The 12639-nt window shown below is 34.0% G+C and overlaps 1 protein-coding gene across 2 annotated transcripts in view; it reads right to left on the reverse strand.

The window, feature by feature from the left end:
* The window catches only part of Nolo (no long nerve cord), a 177484-nt gene that overhangs the window by 124064 nt on the left and 40781 nt on the right, over positions 1-12639 (reverse strand). The window lies entirely within an intron of this gene.

Below are 12639 nucleotides of genomic sequence, written 5' to 3' on the forward strand. Positions count from 1 at the left end.
AATTAACTAGTCGCACTACATTTTCAGTTAATAAATAATATATGAATGCTCTCGTTTTGAAATTATTACTATCTCGTATTAATATCCGCAAAAGTCAATATCCGAAAATATCGTCGCTTGATTCGATTCGAAGTTAATCCGTTTTGAATTTTTCAAGTTCTTCTGATGGTCGAATGTAACATTAACAATTTTGATATCATACATTATTGTGAATGAGTCGAGTTAAAACACGATACGTATCTTTCGAAAATAATATTCCTTAATTAAGATGCAGTATAATTCGTACAAAATATTTTAATAAATAATCTCGAAATATTACATTATCTCAATATATAATCTCGATACAAGTCGCTAATCACGCCGATTAATAGTCTGTAATTGCATGTAACGAATAATCGCGTTTAATATATCCTAATATTAGTCGCGAATATATCTCGAAAGATAATCGACGACACACGCAGCTCTTTACATAGCTACGACCGTCTCGCTCGAGTCTCGCGACGCGAATGATAGCAGGGTTACGACGAACGTAAACAATAGCGCGTTCCACGCCAAGACGCCATGCTAATGTTAACATACCGTGACCTTGTTATCATTCGTACGGCGTGAAGCGCGAAGGTAACGACGCGTGACGTTCCGTGTGTCGTCACATTAATCTTTCCAAATACGCGCGACAAGGAGAAGGAGATATTAAACAATATTTCTTACAAATAATTACACATTATCGATTCATGCGATTAGCGACTCGTGATTGAAGCGACGCTTATTCATCAAAGCGTGCGATTTATATTAAATCTTAATTTTATATTTAATATACATCGCGTCTTAACTAGCATTAATCGTACCTTAATATCGTACAATATTGAAGTAAATCGCGAATGTTATTTTCAGTCATTAAGAAAACGTCGCGGGTATAGACAAAGGACAAATTGAATAACGACGCGTTTAATTACAATCGTGTCACATATTTAATATTTATTAATGACTCGATGAAAAATTGACGTGTACAACGGCAATTTATTAAAATACATTTCTGTAATTTCATCGATCAAAATTTATATCGCGCGAGTAAAACAATACAAGATATTGTCGAACGTTGTATTCTGCGGATATTTAATTTTATAACTCGCATGCTTAAATATGTTCCTTATATGATATAATACAAAAAAAAGTAACAATAATAAAAAGACGAGAGAATATAATATTTATTAACAGCGGACGTACCATTATGGTGAGTTGCGCGTGAATTTTCGATTGCCGTGCGAATCATATTATAATTTTTGCGTTGTCTTTTTATCGTCAGTAGTAAAGTGCGCGTCGTGTATAATTAATATCGGGAGTGTCGTACAAGGTATCGCGCTATCGTTATATTGTACTGATTAATGTGCGATCGTAATTAATTGTAATTTTGAGTGTCATACGAGAACAGCGAAAAACAAACAAGAGAGGAGGAGCAGTCGGAGCGGTATCGGGCAACGGCGAAGCAACCGTGACGCGAGTAATTCATAATTTTTTTATTTGTTTAATCGATTAATTGCTCATACATTTATCTCCGCGGTAGTAATTTGCATTTTACGTTACTGTATAATATAAAATATTTAAAATTTTTTATTTTGAAATACACATACACTTAAATTATTTAATAAAATGTTGATACAATGGTTGATGTATACATATTACATATATGAAATAATTTAAAACAAAACTTAAGATTTAAAATTATCTAAATTATTATATGAGAATGGAATTCTTGTTTATTATATTTTATAAAAATTTATAAAAGTATATAATTACAAAAATTTTTCTTTCATCTTTATGTAATTTGTTTAAATAAAATATCTCCGTTTAAAGAAGAAAATAAGTAAAAAAATCAATTTCAAGCTAATAATTTTTTTTTTTTGTAAGTATTAGTTATTTTAGACATTGCGTGTTTCGTACAAGTTGGACATATTTGCATTTTACAACATTGTATACTACAATACAACTCCCCACTGTTGCGTATTGTACCGGTGAATTAATTAATTTTTTATCTTAATTTTCGGATAAATTTTTAAAGATTATATCCATTTGTAAAAGACGGCAAGTATTATATAATAATTTTCTGTTCCATTTCTATTTATCTAATTAAAGCCTGTAATTGAGGAACTATTGTTTATCGCATTATTCATTTTTAATATTCAATATTTTGATAATAAAGCTTTAAATAAAATTTCTTTTAAAATCCATTTAATATTAATGAAAAATGTAAATTTACTTATCGATGTAACATTTGCATAAAGTAAGCTTGATACTTCCAGTTTCTGTATGTAAAATGTAATTCGGTAAATCTGCGACGTTAGAAAACAATCTATTTTTAACTATACTACCTGTAGCTGTAATAAAATAAATCCGCTAGGAAAATATAAAAAATCGAAATTTACTCGTAGCATGAATAGCGCTAGTTAGCAGCGTAGAGCGCGACTGGTACTTTGGTATTATATTTGCGTGGAAATTACAGGCGCATTGTGAAACGACCGATGCATTGCCTGCATCGTCAATCGAGTGGAATTATAAACGTTTTCTTTTTCATCGATCGAGCCGAGGGGAGCAAGTTTCCGTCATACGTGACTCTACGATTTAATAAACGAGCTTTATATTTCTTGCGATAAAAGCGCGACAGTCAAGAGAGAACACAATCAAGAGAGGAGCCATTGCAGCTGCATATTCGTGGAAAGTTGGTTAATTAACGCCCGCCTCTCTTGTATCGCCAGGCATGCATTGCAGTTTTATATTCTTGATTCTCTCTCTCTCTCTCTCCTCTCTCTGGAATAAACTGCACGAATACAATACTTCGCGCGGAGCGCCATATGTATGGGTATCCAAACATATAAACGTATAAATATACATTTATTTACGAGAATGCAAATTTGTTACTCTTGCACACTTGTTAACAGTACGGAATCGCAATTTACAACATTCGTTGTTCACATCTATCTAGATAACAGTAGCGATAATAATTTCCCGCACTTTTAATTGCATCGAGTTTCGCTTTTTTCTTTAAATTGATATAAAAATTTTTTTTTTTACATAATAAAAAATAAAATGGTCGCGCACACAAAAACTTTTCATTCTACGGACATTTCATACGTACGCGGATATTTTCGGTATATGGCATTCTATCGCCATATATCCTGTATCTATATCGATCAGATCTGTCCACATTACGCGAATAATTGTCACAATAGATTCTATATCCATTACCTAATTGATAGATTGCAAGAAACGCGAGTGTAACATGATGTTATGTATTTTCCCTCGGTTGATTTTATAACTGTTGATCCGCTATCATCGATAATGACGCGCAACGCGTCGAGAGGAGCAAATTCCAATATGTTGCCATTACATTGAAGCACATACTAACTCGCTTTAATGCAATGCGCCATGATTTGGAAATGCGCCGTGGACGCGAATAATAACCTTGATAACGCCTACAAAATCACGATGATACAGATCAATGATTCCGCAATATATCTTGTAACGGCTTCGAAAGTATCTTGATAAGAGAAACATGATCACGCCGGTTATTTACGTTACATTGAATTGTTACTCGTGTAATAAATTGTATCTGGATGGCATATGGATTACTCTCTCATGCAATGAGCAACGTAATTCAATTTCATACAGTTCGTATAAAACAGTTACATCGTAAACATAGTAAAATATAATCTCTCTCTCTCTCTCTCTTTTGTAAAACATGTTAATTTTTCAAGAAAAATACATTACGCATAATTCACATATTTCGCAATTTCTTGACTCTTTGTATTCAAATTTAAAATAAAACTTCAATAAATGATTGGTACAAAAAATTTTGTAAAAAGTAATCGATCTCTAAGAAATTTTTTTATTTCATGTATAATTATAACTATATATTATTTCATTCGTGCACGTAATATCTCGCGATGAAAAGTGTATAATCTTCTGTTTTGGGAGAGATGTAATAAAGAATCGGATTCTGGTTTGGCCGCAAAAAGTTCGAATATAATTGTAATAATTATATATGTTTATCCCACATACAGCCGAATAAACACCATCGTTTTTAATAATTAATTTTACCTTAATTCTGCGTAATATACACATTATCTTCGGCGCGACCGATTGAAAATTGAACAAGTCTAATCTCTACAAATTTTTGGCAATTGCATTGGCATGATTATTTTTTTTTTTTTAGCAAAATCAAACCAGACAGCATTTCTTAAATTGCAAGCTAAATTCACGCGTCGAAATCTGCAGCGCATGCTTTAGCATTCTTTAGTTTTTGATCGCTTGCTTAAATAGCTCTCTTCAATAACTTTCTTTCTTTCTCAATTGTAAAAGAGACACTCACTTTTAAAAGAGAATTATGTAGCATCTATAGGATCATGATAACACAGAATATTAAACATAAACTACTACACTGGTCCCGATGACGTATCATAACACATGTGCAACTAATGATAGAAAGCAGAAAAAAGTTGAAGTAAAATTAAGCCTAGCTTCTAATGTGCGCAAATGCCGTAATACCATTTGAAATTCCCAAGAATAGAGGATTCGTACTTTCATTATCCAATTAGTGGTCAATGAATCGCCGAATTGTGCAAGCGTATTAAGCATCCTGTATATGAATGCAACATAATTACGAATATGGCTTCATTATTACCGCCTACATAGCGACGATCGATATCAATGCAGTAGTTTTCAAAATACTCACTGTATTTACAAATATAATGTGAATTATTATATATACTTGTTTAGGAATTCAAGCAAACAGATAATCATTTATTACCTTTATCGCACGAGTCAAAAATCAAACAATAAAGATATAAAGAGAATGAAACAATTAAATTAATACTTCCTCCGGGTGTAATACTAATTATTATTTGATGATCTTTAATTTAAAAATTAATTTTGACGGATATAACAAAAAAGAGGAAATAATATAAAATGAAAAGAAAGAGAAAATAAAAAAAAAAAACAAGGGAAAATATAAAATATAAAAAATTTTAATAAAAGTTTTTTATTTTATCCGCAATCATGATTTAATATTAAAATTTGGTTATTACAGATTCATAATTTTATTTATGTGAAAGTGAATAAATATATAAACTTTTAGTTTCATCAAACTCTTATTGTTAACTCTCTTTTATACACAATCTTAAAAGTTTTATTAAATGATTATAAAGAGTATTCGTTATGAAAGTATGACACAATTATTTCTTCACGTTAAATACCAAACCTTATTAAATATATGTTTTAACATCGAGTTTATCCAGTTTTTAAAGAATACTTTAATGATTTAAGAATCTCATAAAATAATCGCCCGTGTATGATTTGTCGATATGACACGACATTAAGCAAAACTTTTGCGAATAATGTCCGTAATAAAATCATTTACTTAATAAACTGAATAAAAAATTTGATTTAAAATGATTTCACAATTATTAATATTTCTATATTTAAATACCAATTATTCTTTTAAATTCGATAATTAATAACTATCGAAAAAATTACACAATTTGCAATATCTGTGATACTTTATAATTATAAGATGCAGAGAAAGATATTAAAATTATATTCATAAAATTACATCGGTAAACACACACACGGTAAAACTCGCCATTCGTCCGGAACGCTTTGCAATGACTTCTCAATTAAAATAAAACGACGAGAACCGCTGTGCTGATGTTATTGCAAAGTTGAAGGAACGGCGGTGCCACATGTTACCAGAGACCTGCGGGAGTGCCAGAGAAAAATGAGACGAAAGAGAGATAGGAACAATAATGGCGGAAAATAGCAGCCGTTCATGTTCGCGTGGCCGACCATCCTGGTACGAAGTTTCGAAGATTTCAACTGAGATTGTCGTAAAGTAGTAAGAAGAAGAATTTGGAACGACAAAATGAGAATATAGAATGGAAGCTAAAACGGGGACTGCGAGGCTCACCAAAGTTGGCTACAGAGGAAAATATATCCGATATAATTCGAAAGATGTGATAGGCTTTAAATCGATCATATACATATCTTTCTACATTCATTCTCTTGTAATTATGACATTCGCAATCCTATATTCTATATATTATAATACTCTATCTCTCTTCCTTTCTCCCTCTCTCTGCAACAATATCAATTTTTCAACGGTGTACATGACATGAGGCAATGTGTACTAAATAATGCAACACGTTATCAAATACATCGTCAAATGCAATGACAAATTAATATTAATAACAATATTTATCCCGAATACCGCACCGCAGCTATTCACACACATTCAAATATTAATAATATATTTAATTCATTAAAATAACGTTTGCTATGTTGCTGTAAGATCAGCTCTCAAAAACATGTGATCGGAGAATAAATGAATGGCGAGTAAAAATAATTTTGCATAATTTAACGAGAGAAGAATTAATATGCTTGTTCTGTGCAAAATAAAATGTAAAAGCTCTTATCTGCATTTGCAACATACAGCTAATTTCACGTAGCTGTATTAAAATAATATAAAATAAGTATATTATTAAGTAAATAATTGTTCAAAGAATTTACGGTTTTACTTTAATAGTCTGATACATATTTAAATTAATGTACTAATATTTTTCTTATAAATAATTTCGATCATAAAATACATAGTATCATCAGTCGCGTGAGACGCTCGCTCGTGTTTAACACATTTCTCGCTGTCCCGTTAAACAGCAATGCCCTTTACATCTTTGTATGAAATTTCTAAGATCGTTTCAACGACCAGAAATAAGAAGAACGTGTAATAGATCGCAGAAAAAAAGCACGCAGGAGTTGGCAATGGATGAGGGAGATATCGGGAAAAAATCGACTTAAAACTTTGCGGGGCTGTCGAAAGAGATACCGACTTTTAATAAAGACTTTACGGTGAACAAATCCCAAAGAATAATATCGCGAAAGTAACCAGAGGAGAGGAAGAAGATCGGCCCCGTTGCCAACGACGCTCTCGCTATCGCGGAATTACTTTGATTTTTTTTTTTTCCACTTCGGAATTATCGATTATATCGTGGATGTCGGGAAAGTCGCCGCGAGGCACAATCGTGTTACCGTAGATTGCCGAACTATGGGACTATCCCGCCGTGTTTAGCGAGTGTTTTGGGAAATTTGTTTTTTGTCGAGAAGAATCGCGGCCATGGCGACGCGATCCCTGTTTCGTGTGGCTCGAGTGGCTCTCGGATAGAAATAGTCGCGGTGGGATCATAAAGCCGTGTTCAAGTTGTTCTGCGTCGAATGACACGGACACTTACGCGTTAAGAGCATGGAACTATGGAAACTCTATGGACTGTGGCCGATCCTACACTACGCGTGGTTCTCACACAACGAGGGCGGGAATCGTTACATCGGGTTATAAAAGCTGATTGTAAGCTCGTGTATTTAGATGCAAGCGTAGAAAAAACTTTGTACGATTTAAATTTTATATAAAGAGCGTGTTATTATTACGGGACTGGACATTATCGAATTGACAAATAAAAAATATATTCACGTGTGAAAGCGCATTTAAAAGGAAACTATGTCAATTAGACGATCTTAATATGTAAATAATTGTGCATTTATGAAATTTTGCTAATTGCGCCTGTAAATTATTCAACGTACGATTAAGCAAATACAGACGCGATAAGTTGGATGGAAAATTGAGAAATAAATTTATCCAGCACGTCAATTTGCTGCAAAAAGTTGGAAGCTTGCTCTTGCCATTACTTAAATGCAAACGAACGCATAAATTTAAGTTTGGCCGAAAGTTAAATTTTAAAAATAAATGCGAAAGAGAAACGCGCTATACGACGTTGGCGCAGATTTCAGAGAGAAGCGAGATCAATACGAGGAACGGGATGCGGCCGATCCCCTCGAAGATCTGCAGTGCAAATAAAATATTCGTGCCAAGAAAGAGAGAGAGAGAGAGAGAGAAAGAAACAGATGAAAAAGACGAAAACAGAAGCGGGCTAAAAGGTGTACGTAGGAAAGAGGTGAAGGGAACTTGGATGCGCATCCGCGCAGACGGCGTGCCAAATGATGGCGCTTAGTATTCCGTGGGACTGTCTGACTTCGCGAGTAGCGGCAACCGTCGTACTGTAACGGAAGTGCCAAGTACTTAGTACGAGAGAAAACGAAGTGGTGTCGCGAGGTGAGCGAGAAGGGACTGGATGACTCGAGAATAGTTAAAGAAGCTAAGTTAGATCCGCGGAGAATAAGTCAATTAACCTTACGATCTGCATAACTCCGTGCATTTATATAAAATGCATGCGGTATCATTCGCGAAACAAAACGTTGTTACGCCGTAACCGCGATGCATTATTACGACCATAAATACATATTCCAAAATACCCGATAATGTTTATTGTAATATCTGCGATAATATTCATTAAATTATCCTGTTAATTTATTAATTTATTCTGTGTTACATTCGAAACAGAATTATCGCACAAAATTATATATACAGGATGAATCTATTAAAGATGTTAAAGGCTAATATTTCTAAAATTGAACGAGATATGAAATCCTTATTCTAAAATCATTAATTTCGCATGTTAACTGCAGTGTAAAGTTTTGTGAAAATAAGAATTTCATATCTCGTTCTGTTTCAGAAATATTAGCCTGTAACACCTTTAGTCATTCGCTATATAATGGTTTAAAATATAAATGTTTATATACAATATAATATGAAAATTGTTAGCAGAATTTTAACTCTATTTCAAACAGCTATCTATGTTGTACAATAATTTACCCTCCATTAATTTATTATTAATTTAATATTTAATTTGAGATTTATTATACTCTAAGATAAAGCAACTGATAAAAAGAAGTTTGTAATGTGTGGCTCACTTTGGAATCTGCTATTATCTATAAAGTGCAAACCTCATTGAAAATGTAAAACGCGATCTTACTTCTCAACATGCCACTACTGAGTAATGTACTTGCAACTTCGAAATAGATAGCGAGAAACTCAACAAGCATCACGCTACGTTCCAACTGTAAAGTTACGTCACCGCGACCTATTTAATAGCAGAGAATTCGTGATATAACTGATTAATTTTAATTTAACAAAACGTGCATATCACGTCAAAATATTTTTTATTTGCATGTTGAACAGTCTATCTTAAGAGCTTTCTTTTCTGTTTAATTATTTATGGCTTAAAATAATCGAACTCCATACAAGCTCAATTAGATGAGATTCAGTTATACCGAAGCAAATTAATTTAGTTTTGAAATAATCATTACAGATAGTCAACAAAATTAATAAATAAATTAAATTGAATTAAAAAATTAATTATATAAAAATAAATTAATAATTAAATTTTAAAAAATATAAAAAATATATCAAAAAAAAAAAAAAAAAAAAAAAGATTAATTTTTGCAATTAAAGTATTTAGAATATTTAACAATTGTAAGCCAAAATTTATTGTTAATTGTAAGTGAAATTGTTATTACTTTTTACAAGAGAAAAAAAAACACGTCCAAAGCAAAATGAAAATAAAAGATCTCGTTAGGAATGAAATAATAACACGGAATTGAGATAAGTTTTACTAAAGATAAGAGTTGTAGGGCGAATAAAGAGACATGACCGAGAATCCAGCAGGAAAGGGGAGCAAAATGGGATTAGGAACAGACCTGAGTAAAGTTTCAGGCATGAGTAAAGACGCGAGCGGCGCGTCCCTCAGGAGATATTCAGTCTTGCCTGAACTACGACGGTTGATTCGCGAGTTTGCGAGAGCAACTCTCAGAACATACCTCTCTGTGCTTTTGGCCGCATCGCCGATGTCGATTGCTTGCAAATTGCATTCCTTTATCGATGATTTTTTTCCGTCCGCGTGAAGCGATCGCATTGTGTCGATCGATGTTTCATCTTTAGCGCATTTGCATGTTCGAGTGACTTTTGCACGAAAGAGAAAAAATCGCTCTCCCGGACAATATTCTCAAACTTCAAAGAAGTTTCTCCCTTTGATGTACAAGAGAGAGTGAGGAAGAAAGAAGCATCTGCAAAAGTTCATTTACGCGGTATGCGGCGACTTTGTTTTCGAAACGCTTCCCAAGAATGTCACGTAAAAAATTAACCATTAACATAATGAAAACAGAGTTTAAGCAAATTTTATATTATGTAAAAATGTGCGTAATTCTTCTTTTATAGCAAGAGTAACGAGAATAAATCGTGTACAAATTATGTAAAAATCCCCGTCAAGCAAGCAAACTTCTATAAATGAAATATAGTATATGAGATAAATGAGGTAACATCAGATAAGAAAAATTTTTTTTTTTTCGGACAATCGACAAGGATATGCCCGAGTGAAGCAAATGCATGCGTATTAATAACTGAATCTATTCTTTCTTTCTGTTTTTTTTTCTTTTTTTATCCGGAAATTTCATTGCCGGTTATTATATATATTTAGCGACATAAACAAAATATTGTATGTACTGTCGATAAGAATACTGGATTTACGGCATTTTTAGTCCGCTCAAATCATTAGTCGAGTTACTGCACTTTTTCGACAAACTTCGAAATTCGATTTTCATCTCTCTTTCTGAACTTTGTGAACAACGGTGAATTTAATAATTATAATTTCCATTTTTCTCCCCCTCTCTTTCTCTTTCCCGAAGCGGCGTATTCTTCGGCAAGTTGTAATTAAACGGTGGTTGTCCGCGAACTGCCGCCATTGCAGTGACAATCTGCGGTTGGAAACGTTTTGAATGCAATTAACGTCGTGCTTTAACGAAGTTTCGCTACCAGTCGGAAGACCAATTTGGCGATGAAAAAAAATCCACGTTGCCAAGTAATAGATCAATACACGAGCTACTTTACAAAAATAAATTCTACGTACCTAAATAAAAAAATATTCCTAAATAAATTCGGAGAGAAATACACCTCACAAATTTTAAATTTATCTAAAGGAATGTTCGGAGGAATATTTTTCACGAATTTTAAATTTATCTAAAGAAGCGCTATAAAAAAATTACATCAAAAATTAACTATATGTAAAAAGAAAGAGAACGATATTAAAGAAATAAATATAATCAGAACAACTACCAAGCAAACGAAATATGAACAATATTTGTACATTAATAATTATTTGTAACGTAATTTGACATGCTTGTCAAAAAATATTCATACACATCTTTACTGTTGATTCATTAAAATGTTAACAATTACGTTTCTAGAAAAGGATTAAGAGTATATGAATATGACGAAGTTTCAAGACGTATGTAAAGTTTCAAGTACATTGAACGTATAAGACAAGAAAGGTGAACGCATATTTATTCTAGATGCGTTCACCAATGAAGACCATAGCTAATCGTCGCTCGGCTCTTAGGGGATTCGCGGATGTCGTAGAATTCTTCCAGGATGAGGGCGAAAACGAAGCCCGTAGAAGAACCCGAGGTGGAACTTGACGTAGTTCACTGCACCGAAGTTAGCTGTCGGTAAGAAAGTTGGAGTTTACCGGAGTAAACCGTAGCCCTCTGGCTTTCTCGTTTCTCTATATAGCTGTTTGGCGGATCGTCCTCTCTCGCTAATGCGGGTGGCGCAAGAGAACGAGAACGCGCCGCTAAAAAAGAAAGTTAGCGTGACCAACGAACTATTAAAAGAGTTAGTCTCGGTTACACAGAATTTGTGTCGTGAAAGCCGGGGCTCTTCCTCCCCCCTTTCCCGTCCCTTGATCGCTTTTCTTCTCTCCGCTTTTCGTCTTCGTTCCCCTTACTTCCGCCCGCGCCATTGTCCTTTTATTTCACGACTTATTGAAAGGCTTTTTTCGCGCGGTCGATTAAGAAAACTATCCTCGCGATGGTATCGTGAATCTTCCCGAGTTCCAACTTTGGCGAGGAAGAGAGTTTCTCATCGGAAGTTTTCGAATGCGCAGATCCTATATTTGACTGTTTTCCCAGTTTTCGCGATCAAAAAGATTTATTTTAAATAGCAAGCAGTTTTTCAGATTCGCGTTCAAGCTCTGAGCCCACGAAATAACGAAAAGATGAAAAAAAAAAAAAAAATTCAGGACAAATTTTAGTCAAATTAACGCATCACTGGTCATAAAGATCAAAAATGTGTTGTATAATTTAAAAATTTCTATCTCCGATTTTTTAGAAATAAAAACAATGGAAAGCTGCAGATATCTTTCCATTACGAAAGAGAAGTTAACATTTACATAAATGTCAAACTTTAAATTAGCCAAACATAATAAGCCTTTCTCGAAAGAAAGATTATTTCCTCATAAAACGAAGATAATATTTCGCTATAGATAGTAAGGTATCAGAATTCTCTCGAATGGGACGCTCTAACGCCCATACACGTCCCAGGATAGTCACGTCAATGAAGGAAGAAGGAATCGAGATTCCGGACGAAGCTGGAGCCCGCGCACAGACCACAAACTGCGAAGCGCCGTCCCGTCGAGGCTCGTGAAACACTTTCACGACGAGCGGTTAGAGGTGCCAGTGGGGTGAGCCATTCGTGGTCGTTCGAGCATTAAGATCGTCCGCTCAATTACGATCTGAAGAGGGAGGACGAAACGAAACCGAGGATGGGAAAAAGAAAGAGGGAACGAAGAGGAGAGTCATCTTCTCGCGCGCGGCGACCCCAGAGGACAGGGACACGGATATCTCTCTTCGTCGTTCTGCGCGTGTCCCGCT

Source organism: Polyergus mexicanus, unplaced genomic scaffold (assembly GCF_030449975.1).
Source record: "Polyergus mexicanus isolate NDT 795.1 unplaced genomic scaffold, iyPolMexi1.0 SCAF_16, whole genome shotgun sequence".
In the NCBI taxonomy this organism is placed as follows: domain Eukaryota; kingdom Metazoa; phylum Arthropoda; class Insecta; order Hymenoptera; family Formicidae; genus Polyergus; species Polyergus mexicanus.